Here is a 14,236-nt window from a genome sequence, read left to right on the forward strand (position 1 = left end):
AGAAGATTGATAATTGGGATGGTTTTTCTGTTTGTGGCTATACAGCTCATGTTTTGAATGAGAAGTCCTGTGTTGACTATTTTGTTGTCTCATTGTATCCCACCAAATGTATGTCTAGAATGAAAGCCCAAATAGCAAGGAATTAGTCTTTTCTGGGGGTTGAGCTATGATGTCAGTGTTAATTGGAAAGCCTGCTGTGTTACAGCATTTTTCTAAATTACTACAAGCTCATTCTCAAAATATTGCCATATCGAAAAAATATTCCTTAAAAATGACAAGGTTCTTTGAGCGAATCTGATCCTTAGCTACAACTTATACTTCTTTAAAAATGTTAATAGACTAGACTTTCATGCTCAGATAATTTTAAAAATGTGCTTTTGGCAATTATGGAAAATTGATTAGAGAGAAAGTTTTGGAACTTAAAAAATTAAGTGGTCATAGAAGAGAAAAAACAGAAAAAACACATTCCTGAGGGGGCTTACCCCTAATTGACATGATGAAGGTGTCAGCTTTCCAACTGTAACTATACCTTGACACTTTGTGCTCATTGTGTGTGGCGGGAGGGTGGGGGTGGGGATGTTGTATGTGTATATAGATGGATGGATGGATACCAGTAACAGTGATACCCCAGACTACTATATATAAATGTTGAAACTTCCTGGTGAGAACATGTTAAACAGAAGAGAAGAGCATATGATCTGTGGTACTGTCATGACCCTGAGGTATTGACACAGTCTCATTCATAGTTTTCCTTTGGATTTCTTTTTTTATATATATAGTTCAAGTATAAGCTATTTTCTTGTTAAAGTCTTTTTCTTAAATATATTTACTGGCATCCCTTTTAGGTTGTTTCTATTTAGATAAACCCAAATAAGCATATCAACTATAAAGTCAAAATATTTGTACTGTCCCAGTTATATAAAAACATCTTTTTAAATGCATTTGATTTCAGAGCCTATATTAAATAAAACTTTTGAGCAATGGAATTGTGCTTTAAAGACAGTTTAAATAATCAGGAACACAATTTTGTTTAGTCAGTTTGACCACTGTGATATAACTTTGAACAGTTTGAACACTGTGATATCCCCCAAGCACTCCCAGGAGTGACTAGAAATAACGGTTACAAGCTGGCAGAGGGTAGATTTAGGCTAGACATCAGGAGGTGCTACTGCACTGTCAGGGCGGCTAGGATCTGGAACCAACTTCCAAGCGAAGGGGTGCTGGCTCCTACCCTGGGGGTCTTGAAGAGAAGGCTGGATGAGCACCTGGCCAGGGTCTTTGACCCCAGTACTCTTTCCTGCCATGGCAGGGGGTGGGACTTGATGATCTGCTCAGGTCCCTTCCAACCCTACCAACTATGAAACTGTGAAACTTCCTTATGGCTGATTATCTCCATCAGTGTGACATTATCAGTTCTTCACTTAAGCTGAAGAGCACTCGATCAACAAAATACAGTGAATTGTGTATGAGACAGCTCTGAAAATTGTAGACATGTAAAATGGCAGAAAAAGGATTTAAAAAATAGCAGTTTTAAAATAAATTGATTTTGATTGTTAGTGATCTCTTTCTAGTTCTTTAGCAACTTATTGTATATAGTTTGACAGGAAAGTAAGGTGAATGATTAGTACTTCTTGACTTCCTTAATTGTTTGCTGGGTTTTTGATTGTAGCCATGTTGGTCTAAGGACACCATCAGGCAGGGTTCTTTGAGTAGATGTGATATCATTTATCTTGGTCTAATAAAAGACATCACATCTACTCAAAGAAACTTTCCTGCCTAATTGTTTGCAGCATTTCATATTTTACATGTTTTTCTATTTAAGTTTCATTTACACACAAAAATTCTACCATTTTTCTTATATCAGCCAGCTAAAGCAGTACAAGTTCCTCAGTGGTGATGCTTTTATAGAAATCATCCAAATACAGGGCAGAAAGTGACCCTAGGGTCACTATCAAATTCAGTGGGGCCAACATTTTTGGCAGGCATGCCACAAATTAGCCCTACATCCTCTCCAAGTTTCACTCTGATCCCCTTCCCCTGCCCAATTAGTTGATTCACCTGATGCATTTGCATGACACATGATGCAGCAGTGGGGGAACCTGGGCATGGAGTGCAGCAGGCAGGGCTGGGAAGCTGCAGCAGGAGGTGGCACTTGGGTACACAGTGCAGTGGTAGGGGTGGGGAGTGGCTTCAGGGGGTATGCAGTGCAGCCAGGTGCATAGACTACTGCATGAAGTATGGCTGAGCAGTGCAGTTTAGTGGAGGGGCTGGAGGCGGGGGAGGACACAGGCACATAGTGCAGTAGAGGTGGGGGCTCCCAGGCACACAGTGCAGCAGTGGAGGAATCCTAAACCTAGTGTAGCAGGGTTGTGCAGGCTGCAGCAGCAGGGGTACTCATGGTCCGGGGCAGGGGTAGGGGGAGAAATATGTGCAGCCCTTGGAGCCCTTGCTGGAGTGGCATCTACCAGTGTGGCCCCTGCATGTAGGGGCCTGAAAAGCATGTGGCCCCAGCCACTTAGAAGTTGGACAGCCTTTGTCTAAGCTGTTCTTAATCTTCAGCTTCTTTTGTATAACAAAAAAACAGTGTCCGTATCTTTATCTTTAATTTTCAGCTAAAGTGATTCCACAACCTCCTTAGGGAGCCGTTTCCAGTGCTTAACTACTCTTGCAGTTGGAAAAAAAAATCCTAATATTTAACTTAAATCTTCTTGACTACAAATTAAACTTATTTATTATTGGTTGTCCTGCTTTCAGTGGACATTTAAGAACAATTGGCCCTCTGTATGACTACCTTTTATGTGTATTGGAAGATTATCATGATCTTTCTATCTTCTGTTTTTCTAGAAGAAGTAAACTCAATTGTTTGAACCTTTTGTGCCTAGGTCAGGATTCCAAGCCTCTTATCACTCTTGGTGTTCTCCTTTAGATCCTTTCCAGTTTGTCTACATTTTTCTAAAATGTGTTGCCCCAAACTGGATGCTATTCCAGCTGGTTCCTCACTACTGCTGAGTAGAAGTGAACAACTACTTCCCTCTCCTGTTAATGAATACCAGAATTAAATACACCTTTTTTGGCATCAGCATCATCACAGTTTACTTATCCAATTTGTGATCCACTATAACTGTCAGATCGTTTTTTGCTAGATGCTGCTTGCCAGATATTCCTCATTTTGTATTTATGCATTGGACTTATCTTTCCTAGGTGTTGTACTTTCATGCTTGTCATCATGTATCCCAGCTTGTTGATTTCCAGCCATTTGAATTAAATTCCTGTCCTCAAAAGTGTGTATGACCCCTTCTCAATTTGGTGACTTCTGCAAATTGTATGAGTGTAATCTCTATTCCATCATCCATGTTGTTAATGAAAATATTGATTAAAACAATCCCAAGATAGCTTCCGCCTGGACTCTACTTTTAAATTCCCAGTCTGTCAGTAAATCATTAATAACTATTTTTTTCAACTAGCTGTGTACCTACCTTATAGTGATTTCCTCTAAGTCATATTTCTCTCATTTGCTCATGAAATGTCATGTGAGGGAGTATCAAAAGCCTTACTGAAGTCAAGATATTACATCTTCCACTTCCTCTTTATTCAATAGGCCAGCTGTTCTATGAAAGAAGGAAATCGTATGGGCTTTCATATTGAGTTTGACACCGTTTTTTCTTGACAAATCCATGTTGGTTGGTTGTTATCATCTTATCTCTTATGTACTTTACAGATTGTTCAATAATTTGTTTTGCTATCTTTCTAATGTCTTTCAAAGTTAGACTAACTGATCTGTAATTTCCAGAGTCCCCTGTTTTCCATTATTTTAAAGATAAGCACTATTTTTAACCTTCCAGTCCCAGAATGTGGGACCTCCCCCATTCTTCAGGGGTTCTCAAAGATGATTGCTAATAGTTTAGAGATTGCTTCAGCTAGTTTAAGTACTTTAGGGTGAATTTCATCAAGCCATGAAAACCTCGAATAGCTAAATATTCTTTAATGTCTTCTTTCTTTGTTCTGACCTATGCTTTTCTCCTCCCCTCTTTAAAATTAATTGTAGTGAGTTTCTGCACTACATTTTTAAGAAGAGTGAAGCAAAAAAGTATTGATATTTCTGTTATCCATTACTATCTGTTCTTCCTCATTAAGAAATGGAGCTATACTTTCCTTTGTTTTCTTCTAACTTCTAATGAATTTACAAATTTTTCTCCTTAATATCTTGCATGTCTCATACTAGCTATAACTCATTTTGTATCTTAGACTTTTTATTTCATTTGCTTGATGCCTTGATTTTATGTCTACATGTTTGTCCTATTCTGTTATCGTCATCTTTACTCATGTATACTAGTTTCCACTTTTTATATAACTCCTTTTTTATTTTTAGATGATTGAAGAGCTCCTGATGGAGCCATATTGATTTCTAATGATATTTCAGTCTTTCATTCCTGCATCTGGACAGTTTGCCATTGTAACTGTAATGATCACTGGGCACAACTACACAAGATACTTTACTGTGCAGTAGACTAATCTACTTTGCAGTAAAGCATCACAGTCTACATGTGCAGGGCACTTACTGTGCAGTAAATTAGGCTACTGCGCAGTTAGCTAGTACCTGTAAATACAGATACTAAATTAATTGTGCAGTAGCTACTGTGCAGTAGCATATGTATAGCTGCTGACTGGGAGCCAGTTTGCTCCTGGTCAGCCTAAGCAGCAGGGGGCCACAGGGGACAGGGAGCTGTCTGTCCCCACCCATGGCACTGCTCAGCTCCTCCAGGAGCTGGGAGCTGACCAGTACCTGGATTGGGGAGCTTTCTGTCCCCCATCCAGGTTCCCAGCTCCTAGTGCACAGCTCCAAAGTGAGCAAGGCTAGGAATCCAGTCTCCACTCTCTGTTTGGAGCAGTTCTGCATGGCACAGAGCTGGAAACTCTGGAGGACAAGTGAGAGCTAGGAACCCAGCCCCTGCATGCGCCCTGGTGCAGCTCTGTGCAGCACAGAGCTGGGAAATCTGGGGGTGTGAGCTGGGCTGGGTTTCCAGCTCCTGCTCCCTCCTCAGATTTCCCAGCTCCATGACATGCAGAGCTGCACTGGGAGGCAGGCAGGGTCTGGGAACCCAAGCAGGGCAGCTGCTGGCAAGCCCCATGGTTTCCCCCACACCCTGATTGGCAGGGGGTTGGCCAGGAACTGTCCCACAAGTGGGCCAACTGCAGTGATCCCCCTGCCAAAGGAGGGGGGGGCACCAGTGCCATGCAGGATGCTTGCCAGCAGCTGCCCCACACCCAGGAGAGCATCTGGCAAAGCCCCTTCTGGCAGCTATGTCCCAGTGTGCATGGGGCCAGGAGAGCTCTGCCAGCTGCAGCAGCAGCAGCTATCTCCAGGCCCCATGTACATTAGGTTCTGTCCTGATGTGCGCAGGGCCAAGAGACAGCTGCCAATACAGCCAGCAGAGCTTTCCTGGCCCTGTGTGCATTGGGACTGGCTCTGTGCCTCTTGCCAGCAGCCCCTGGGGAGCACCTGGGGAGCCTGGAGCTCCCTCTGGCTGTAGCAGAGGGTCAGAGCAGGGCAGGAGTATATTTGCTCTTAACAGGGTGCATATGTAGATGTGCTCTTGGGAAGGCTTACTGTGAACTATTTTACTGCTCTGTAGCCTAAAGCATATTAATAGCATGTGTCGATGTGCCCTCTTTTTTTAACTGCCAAGTCTCATGTGCTCCTTTTTCACTTAGAATTTCTTCTGAAGAGAACCCAGCTACTAGGTCCATGACTTTGCTGAATTCTTTCTGAAATCTGTTGTCCTCCTTCTGCTTCCTTCCCTCCTTCCTTCCCTTAGAACCATGAATTCACCCATTTCACAATCACTCTCACCCAAATTACCATCACCTTCAGAGTCTCAATCTGTTCCTCCCTATTAGTCAGAAGCAAATATAAATAGTCACTCCCTTAGAAACGCCTCCCTTCCCTCTAACAGAAAACTGTCCAAATTCCAGTCCCTTCTATTGATGTAAAGGTGCTTTATATCAAGGAAAGGAGCATAAGCTATTCCAAGATACGGCACCTTTTACCAAGACTGTCATGTCTGTACTAGCAATGACAGTGATGGAGCTATTACAGTTGAAGAATCACAGTCCTAACCAAAGTGGTCAAACTGGTACAAAACTTTTGTGTAGGAAAAGACCTTGGAAGGTATCTATTAACAAATGTTAATCCTTTTTTAAAGTTCATATTATGGGTTTGACTCAATGTAGAATATGCTGGTAACGCAGAGGATGAGAAAAGAAGCTATCATTTTAGATATTTATGAATGTTGGGATGTTGTAGCTCTAGCTTAAATGCTTCTCTGTCTCTAGATCTGCTTTTGACTGGTCAGGACATATGTAAGAAACAGCTCTCTGTCATATACTCATACTACTGACCACTCATAGCTTGCATACAACTCTTAATTGCAAACTGGAATCTTTTTGCTTGCACTCTCCAATTCAGAAGACTATGAATGTGAATTCGGCATTCGTGCAAGGTACACTGCTGAAGGGTTTGCACTTCTGAGTGATATGCATGCAAGCAAGAGTGGCTGGGGTGTGGTGGAGTTTTAAAGTTCTGGGGTGTTGTTTGGGAAGAGTCTTGCTTCATATGTTGTGGGTTGTTTTGTCTTTTATTGTGAGCCTCCTTTCGGAGGGCGGCATATACATTTAATGAATGAATTAATAAAATTATACTTATTAGATATGTGTACCAAGATACAAATGAATTATTAACATTATTTTTAAAAAACCCAAAACAAACTTGAGATTAACTGAAGGCTCAATTCAAGAAATGGACATTTCTACAAAGTAAATATGTAAATGCACATATATTGTTACCACAAAGTGATTGTGATAAATTGCAAAGCCAGGTGATAAAGGCCATTTATCATACATCTTTGACATTATCATCTGTAGTCATTCTTACTAATCCATCTCTGCCATGACTAATTACATTCCAAACCTCTGAGCAGCTTTCAAAAAGCTTTCCTTCAGGAAAACAAAGCCAACATAAAAAAATACAAATCATGCTGACTTGTCACAGAAATATTTCTTGCCCACCTTAACCTCACTTTTGCTCTGAGGTATTTATTTGTTAGCCACGTGTGGTTCAGAAGCTATGCTGATTTATGATTCACATTTTTCCTCTTAAAATTAAAAAAAGGTATTGACTGTATCCTGGTGAAGAAATGAAAGCCCTCCTTCCTCTGGGAGATATGCTTATTTCTATCTCTACATAAACTTTCCCTTTGTATTTCTAACCTTGTTTCCTACTCTTGTCCTTTCACTTTCTGCATCTCTCCCAATCCATTTGCCTGATGCTGCTCCATCTTTTTTCCCATACTTGGCTTTATTCTTTTCAAACTGCTACCCCCATGTAAACAATAACCTTATCTGCCAAACTGCTTTATCCTTTTTCAAGCCTTCCTTTTCTCATGAGGTCTTCCTACCTGCTCTTCACCCATAAAATCTTGTATTTTTTTGTTTTTGGAATTATGGTTTCATATTTTGCTGGATTTTGATTTTAGACTGCTCAAATCAGAAATTGTATACTGATGTGGTTCTTTGCAAGCAGTTTCTAATGGCAGTGGGTTATATGTGGACATCCTTATAAAGACAAATCTCACACTCAGGTTTTCTCCTTAAGTTACTGATGAATAACAATTTCAGATATTGGCCCAATAAAATTTTAGTAATAGCCCTGACAAATTGTGAAGGCAGTAACACTGCAATACGGACTGCTTCATTCTTTCTGTTTCCTTTCCCTGCTCAACTGCTTTCTGTCCTGGCCATTATGCCAAGAGTATAGGAAAGGTCATACTATATCTGACTTGAGGCCTGTCTAGTTTTTTGAGCCTGACTGACCAGTCACAGATGCTTCAGAAGCAGGTTTAAGAACCCTGCAGTAGATAGTTGTTGGGTAATCTGCCCTCCACTGTAGGCTCATCCTGATTTTCAGTATCATAGAATCATAGAGGAGTAAGGCTGGAAGACACCTCCCTAGGTCGTCTAGTTCAACCCCCTTTCTAAGGCAGGATTACTCCTATCCATACCATCCTATACAAATCAATAATCTAACCTCTTAGCAAAACTGCACAGTCAGTCCTGACACAATACAAGACATAATGCCCTAACCGGCTACATGTAAAGCAGGGGGACCACAGCAGCAAATCTCCTGCTGCTGAAAAGGTTGTTATTACATGCTCAAGGGGCCCCAGGAAGAAGTCCATGCCCCTTGGTACAGAGGATGGCAAAAACCCCACATAGTCCATACCAATCTGACTATGGGGTAAAATTCCTTCCTGAACCAAATGTGGCAATCAGTCTGAGCCTGAGAGGAAGGGCAAGACCCCCTAGCTAGGAGCCTCTGGTTTAAGGTCCATTAGTAGCACTGGCACACTCCAGCCAAAATCCCCAGCCTTGGCTGTAGCTAACACTCAATGCTGCTGAGGAAGCTTAAAAATCTTGACCCAAGTAGCAGGAGGGAATGGCAGGAAAAATTCCCTCCCAGCCCCATGCAACCAGCCAAGCCCAGAAGCATGGGAACTATCCATAGTATAACAAAGGCATAGCTACATCTATATTATCCCCTACCAGTGACCATGCAACTTCTTGAACGCCTCCAGTGATGGAGAGTCCACAACATCCCTAGGCAGTCTATTCCAGTGTCTCGCTATTCTAACAGTGAAAATATTTTCTCTTATATCCATGAATGGTGCGTGCCCCCAGCAGCTGGGGGGACATGGCGGCAGCAGAAGAGTGGTAGTGGGAGCGGCGGGAAGCAGACAGGCAGATGGATCATGCACCAGCTGGAGATTTTTAAGGGGTCCTACTTTCACTCCCAGATAATATCTATTGTAGTAATCAGACTTAGTAACACCTGGCAGTGTTAAGTGGGGGAGCTCCCGCAGATACCACCAGCGCTGTTGGCAGGGGGAAGGGTGAGGAGGGGAGTAGTGAGCGCTGACTAAGGGTGGTTAGCAACCACCTGCAGCCATCAATGGCAGCATTGTTAGTGGCCAGTGGGAACCATGGACCCACAGATGCCGCTGGCAGTGTTGGCAGTGGGGTGGCAAGCGGCGACCACCCGCAAGTGCCGCTGACAGTGTCAGTGGTGCGTTTTTGCAGGGGGTGCATGTGCACCCATGTGCACCCCTACGCATTGCCCCTGCTTATATCCAATCTAAAACTAACTTGCTGAAACTCTGAGCCATTGGTCTGTGTCCTGCTCTCTGCAGCAAAAGAAAAAAAGTGTTTTCCCTCTTCTTTATGGCAATCCTTCAAGTATTTGAAGACTGCTATTATATCCCCCCTTAAGTGCCTTTTCCTGAAGCTGAAGCTGCCTAAGGCGCTTCTTTAGCCTCTCCTTGTATAACTTATCTTCCAAGTCCTTTATCATTTTTGTTGCCTACCTCTGGACCCTCTCTAACTTCTCCACATCCTTTTTAGAATGTGGAGCTCAGAACTGCACGCAATACTTTAGATTAAGCTGAAATAGTGCCAAGTAGAGAGTATAGTCATCATCAAGTACTTAGCGACTGACATAAAGCTAAACCTTCCAACATTCTTGCCATTACGAATTATAACTCTGGAAACCCTAAATAAGTACAGAGTACATTACTTGCCTGATTTACTGCATGATCTGACCATATAATCTTTTACTTGATCAAGTATTTACGTCTGTGGTGCACAACTTTTTGGCCGTGTGGGCGAAATGAGGGGTGGGAGTTTGTTTAGCAGGCCAGACTGGATCCCACATGACAGGATTGGGACCTGGGGTCCTGCATTGCCCCCTTGTGCCAGGATCAGGTTTCAGGGGCCCTATGCTGCCTCCACCCAGTCCCACATTCTGGGATTGGGCTCTGAGGCTCTTGTGCCACCTTCACCCAGCCTCCAGCCAGGACTGGGCTCTACACCACCCTGCATGCCTGACCTAGCACATAGGGCCACAGCCCATGGGCTGGGAGTTAAGTGTTCCTGATCTACATTAATTACTTGACTGAAACCATATGCATGTCCACACTGAAGGCACTTCTGTTTCTTAGCCAGGTAAACAACTTGCCTCAGCTGGTGTATGAGCTGGTGTATGCTCACTGGCTGTGGTCAGCCCTGTACACAGTAAAGCAGTGGTTCCCAAATTTTTCTTCAGCATGACCCTATTTATGGTCCCATTTCCTCAGTATGACCCCTCACTCCCAACCTGCGGCCCCACACCCATGCAACCCCATCTGCTGATGCTACAACCCCATTTGGGGCTGTGACCCACAGTTTGGGAACTGCTGCTGCAAAGGGTTCTTGTCAGATTCCGTGTCAAACTCAAAATCTGCCCTAATCTTAAAATTTCTGCATGGACTGGGCCTTGGCTTCATCCATAAGACAAAAATGTGCTTGGTACTGAGTGCCTGTAGAACTACTCACTGTGAAGGGGTAGCAGTGGACATAGTCTTTCTGGACTTTCGGAAGGCCTTTGACACTGTCTCTCACCCCGTTCTCATTAAAAAACTGGGGGATTGTGGTGTCGACACCTACATGGTCAAATGAGTCGCCAACTGGCTGGAGGGCTGCACCCAGAGAGTGGTGGTGGATGGGTCATTTTTGACCTGGAGGGATGTAGGCAGTGGGGTTTAGCAGGGCTCGGTCCTCAGACCCCAACTGTTCAACATCTTCATCAGTGACTTGGATGAGGAGGTAAAAAGCATCCTGTTCAAATTTGCTGATGACATAAGATGTGGGGGGATGTGGGCACGCTAGAAGGAAGGAATAGGTTACAATTGGACCCCTAGACAGGTTACAGGGGTGGATGGATGAGAACAGGATGGGATTCAACACTGACAAATGCAAGGTGATGCACCTGGGGAGGAAGAACCAGCAGCATACATACAGGCTGGGGAACTCCCTTCTTGTCAGTGCAGAGGCAGAAAAGGATCTTGGAGTCATTATTGATATCAAAACGAACATGGGCTGACAGTGTGGGGACACAGTCAGGAAGGCCAACCACACCTTGTCATGCATCCACAGATACATCTTGAGCAGGTCCAAGGAGGTGATCCTTCCCCTCTATGTGACACTGGTCAGGCTGCAGCTGGCGTGCTGCATCTAGTTCTGGGCACCACACTTCAGGAGGGATGTGGACAGCATCGAGAGGGTCCAGAGGAGGGCCACTCGCATGATCGGGGGCAGCAGGGCAGGCCCTACGAGGAGAGGCTACAGGGCCTGAACCTGTTCAGCCTCCACAAGAGAAGGCTGAGGGGGGATCTAGTGGCCTGTTACAAACTAGTCAGAGGGGACCAGCAGGCATTGGGGGAGTCCCTGTTCCCCCGAGCACTACCAGGAGTGACTAGAAATAACGGTCACAAACTGGCAGAGGGTAAATTCAGATTAGACATCAGGAGGCGCTACTTCACTGTCAGGGCGGCTAGGGTCTGGAACCAACTTCCAAGCGAAGTGGTGCTGGCTCCTACCCTGGGGTCTTTAAGAGGAGGCTGGATGAACACCTTGCTGGGGTCGTTTGACCCCAGTACTCTTTCCTGCCATGGCAGGGGGTCGGACTTCGTGATCTGCTCGAGTCCCTTCCGACCCTACTAACTATGAAACTATGAACCTGGCAGTCACAGGAGTGGGGGAGAGCTCTTCCCAGCAAGGACAGAACACTTTTCCTCAAAAAGACTGTATTGGGTGTTACCACAGTCTAAAGATGAAGTCAATTTGTTCTGTTCATAGCCTGTGTAAAGGTTGTCAAATTGTGCTGGTTGATCCGAGGACACTATTAACCCACTGTTACAATATGAATGTTTTGTGAGGTTTAGCCTCCTCCAGCAGCCTTGCTTCACATTGTTCTTGCTCAGCAGGCTGTTAACCCCCTTACTCGGCTGACTTTAGACTAACACAGCTAACCACTTCTCTGTTTGATTTAGTGTGGGTACAACACAGTCCCACAAACTATCCCTCACCCACTGCTAATTAATTCCTCTTATTGTTTGGGACTTTGGTGTTTAAACTATAGCCAGACTGTGAACTTTTTCTGAGAAGCTGAGCAGTTACTCACTCAAGTAATTCCACTGGAAGGATTGCCAGTACCCATGATATTGTGATTTAATGATTTTAAGTGTTTTTTTCTTCAAGTCGTAGCTATTGAAATATGTTGCATGAGAATCTGTCAGTTAAAAAAAGTAGGTTTTTTTCTAGCCTCATGGTCACAGAGTTTGAAAATGTGCAGCGACTGCACCTGAAATCTTAGAAACTACTAGACAAAGAACAATAGCAGAGTATTTAGTCTGTTTTTATTGTTTTCTGGAAGTTTTTGCTCCAGTGAGAATACTGTGTGAGCAACTGCTTGCTATGGTGAGTAAGAGGTTATCAGTCTGCTTGTTCAGCTGTAAAATCTTCAAGGCAGAGACTTTGCCCTTGTCTCTGAAAACCACTCTTCATATTCATGGTGTTATAATAGAAAAGCCATTTTGGATTATGTCTGGAGACTTCTAAAATGTATCAGTGATGATTTTTCCCCCCTTCACTTGTACCATGAAACAGTCTGGCTATACAAATGAAAGAATATAATAAAAAGAGTGGCAGCAATTATTTTTAGAAAACGGCTCCAATACATATTAATCATAGGCTTTCTATGAAATACAGGACAGAAACAGATCACACTATTATAAACTGAAAAATGTTATCTGGAGCAGATCTCTTTAACTATGAAACTATATCAGTAAGCCACAGGAACCAGGGCATTTATAGACTATTTGTGCGCTTTCTGGCTGCATTACCAACAGTGCCTCCAACTAAACCCTTGTGGCAGTAACCCTGCACTGCAGGCAGTTACAAGTTTTTAATATGACCTGAGCCCTCTGTTGGCAAACCCTGCTCTACAGAAGTACCAAGTTCCTGTCCCTCGATGAGCTTCTAATAATCCATTGTGAAAGAAAGTGTTTTTAAAAAGATCTTTTGAATGTTAACTTCTGTTACTTTAAAATAATTCTAAAATAAAATATGTTCTAATAGTTCTTTTTTGCCAGATGTTTAGTCAAAAAAACAATCAAAGAATATGACCCTGGAGATATGTATCACCCTTAGTAATAGTGAATTATATCAAGTATCAAAGTGAGTTGTACACATCTAGTCTCAGGATGTGTCTACAAGTACAATTAATTAAAAGCAATAAACTCTGGCAAATGTTGTGCCGGAGGTTATTGCTCCTGGGCATGCCATTTGACGTGGGCTGGAAACCGCAGCATGTTGAGCTGAGTTGGAGCAGCCCCGGCTGGCAGGGAGACTGGGGGGTCAGCTTTCCAGCTCAGGACTGCTCTAACCCAGCTCCACATGCTGCACAGGAGCTGGTTGGGGCATGAGGATGCTCTAGTGTGGGGCTAGCTGACAGGCAGCCCTAACACTAAAGCATCCTCATGCCCCAGCCAACCCCATCAGCATCTACATGTGTGGTGTCACACACACAAAAAACTCTGCAGCAGGATAATACTTATTTACAAGTATTAACCTGCTGTTGAGTTTATTAGTTTACTGTGGCCTAATAGAGCTGTATGTGTAGATGCTGAGCTGTTTACTGTGGAACTAATTAGGCAGCTCTGGAGTAAGCATCTCGTAGATGCACCCTCAGTGATTTAACTAGGACTACTCTGGAGTAAAATGCTACCCAGTGGCCGTGTCTATACGTTCACTTAACTTAGGCCACTGGTGAACCCCGACAGGCAGCGCTCCCCGCTTAGGCAATGGGCAGGGGGGCAGGCAGGAGTGAGCACTAGTCAGGGAGTGGGGGGTGCCAGATGAAGCACTGCTGGCACTTCCGGGAGTGCCACTCATGCTTCCCAACCAGCGCAATCAGCTGCAGGAGATCCCCCCCAGTTGCTGACTGGCCATTGGGGGGGTACATGCCCCCACCCTGACTCAGGTGGCACCAGTCACCCATGACTTAGGCTAATAAGCAATGGAGTAAAATGTCACTGTCACCTACACATGGAACAGTATTAGGCCATAGTTAACTAATTAACTTTGCCATAAGCTAGTACTGTCAGTGACAGTACTAGTTTACAGTAGGGTAATTAACTGCAACTATATGCACATGAATTGCGGAACTGTTAATACTAATAGTAATTTGAATTCTAGTGCTATAAGCCCACAAATCATGGTCTCAATGCTGTGTACCCATACACTGGGGTCTATGGGAATGTTGAAGGTGAAGAGGAAGAAGCAGCCATAGTGATGACTTCTTTCTGCT

At 43.7% G+C, this 14,236-nt stretch overlaps 1 long non-coding RNA gene across 5 annotated transcripts in view; it reads right to left on the reverse strand.

Moving 5' to 3' along the window:
- LOC149867479 (uncharacterized) overlaps window positions 1-14,236 on the reverse strand; it is a 30,326-nt gene that overhangs the window by 13,853 nt on the left and 2,237 nt on the right. For 3 of the 5 annotated variants that reach the window (XR_016442069.1, XR_016442068.1, XR_016442067.1), the window contains one exon: window positions 12,271-12,539. The exons of 1 other annotated variant lie outside the window; for it this stretch is intronic. This is a non-coding gene — a long non-coding RNA (uncharacterized LOC149867479). Of the gene's footprint in view, window positions 1-12,270; window positions 12,540-14,236 lie in introns of those variants that run through there. One more of the 5 variants, XR_016442070.1, reaches the window with a different exon arrangement.

Source organism: Crocodylus siamensis, chromosome 4 (genome assembly GCF_052110815.1).
Source record: "Crocodylus siamensis isolate JL-2025a chromosome 4, ASM5211081v1, whole genome shotgun sequence".
Taxonomy (NCBI): Eukaryota; Metazoa; Chordata; order Crocodylia; family Crocodylidae; genus Crocodylus; species Crocodylus siamensis.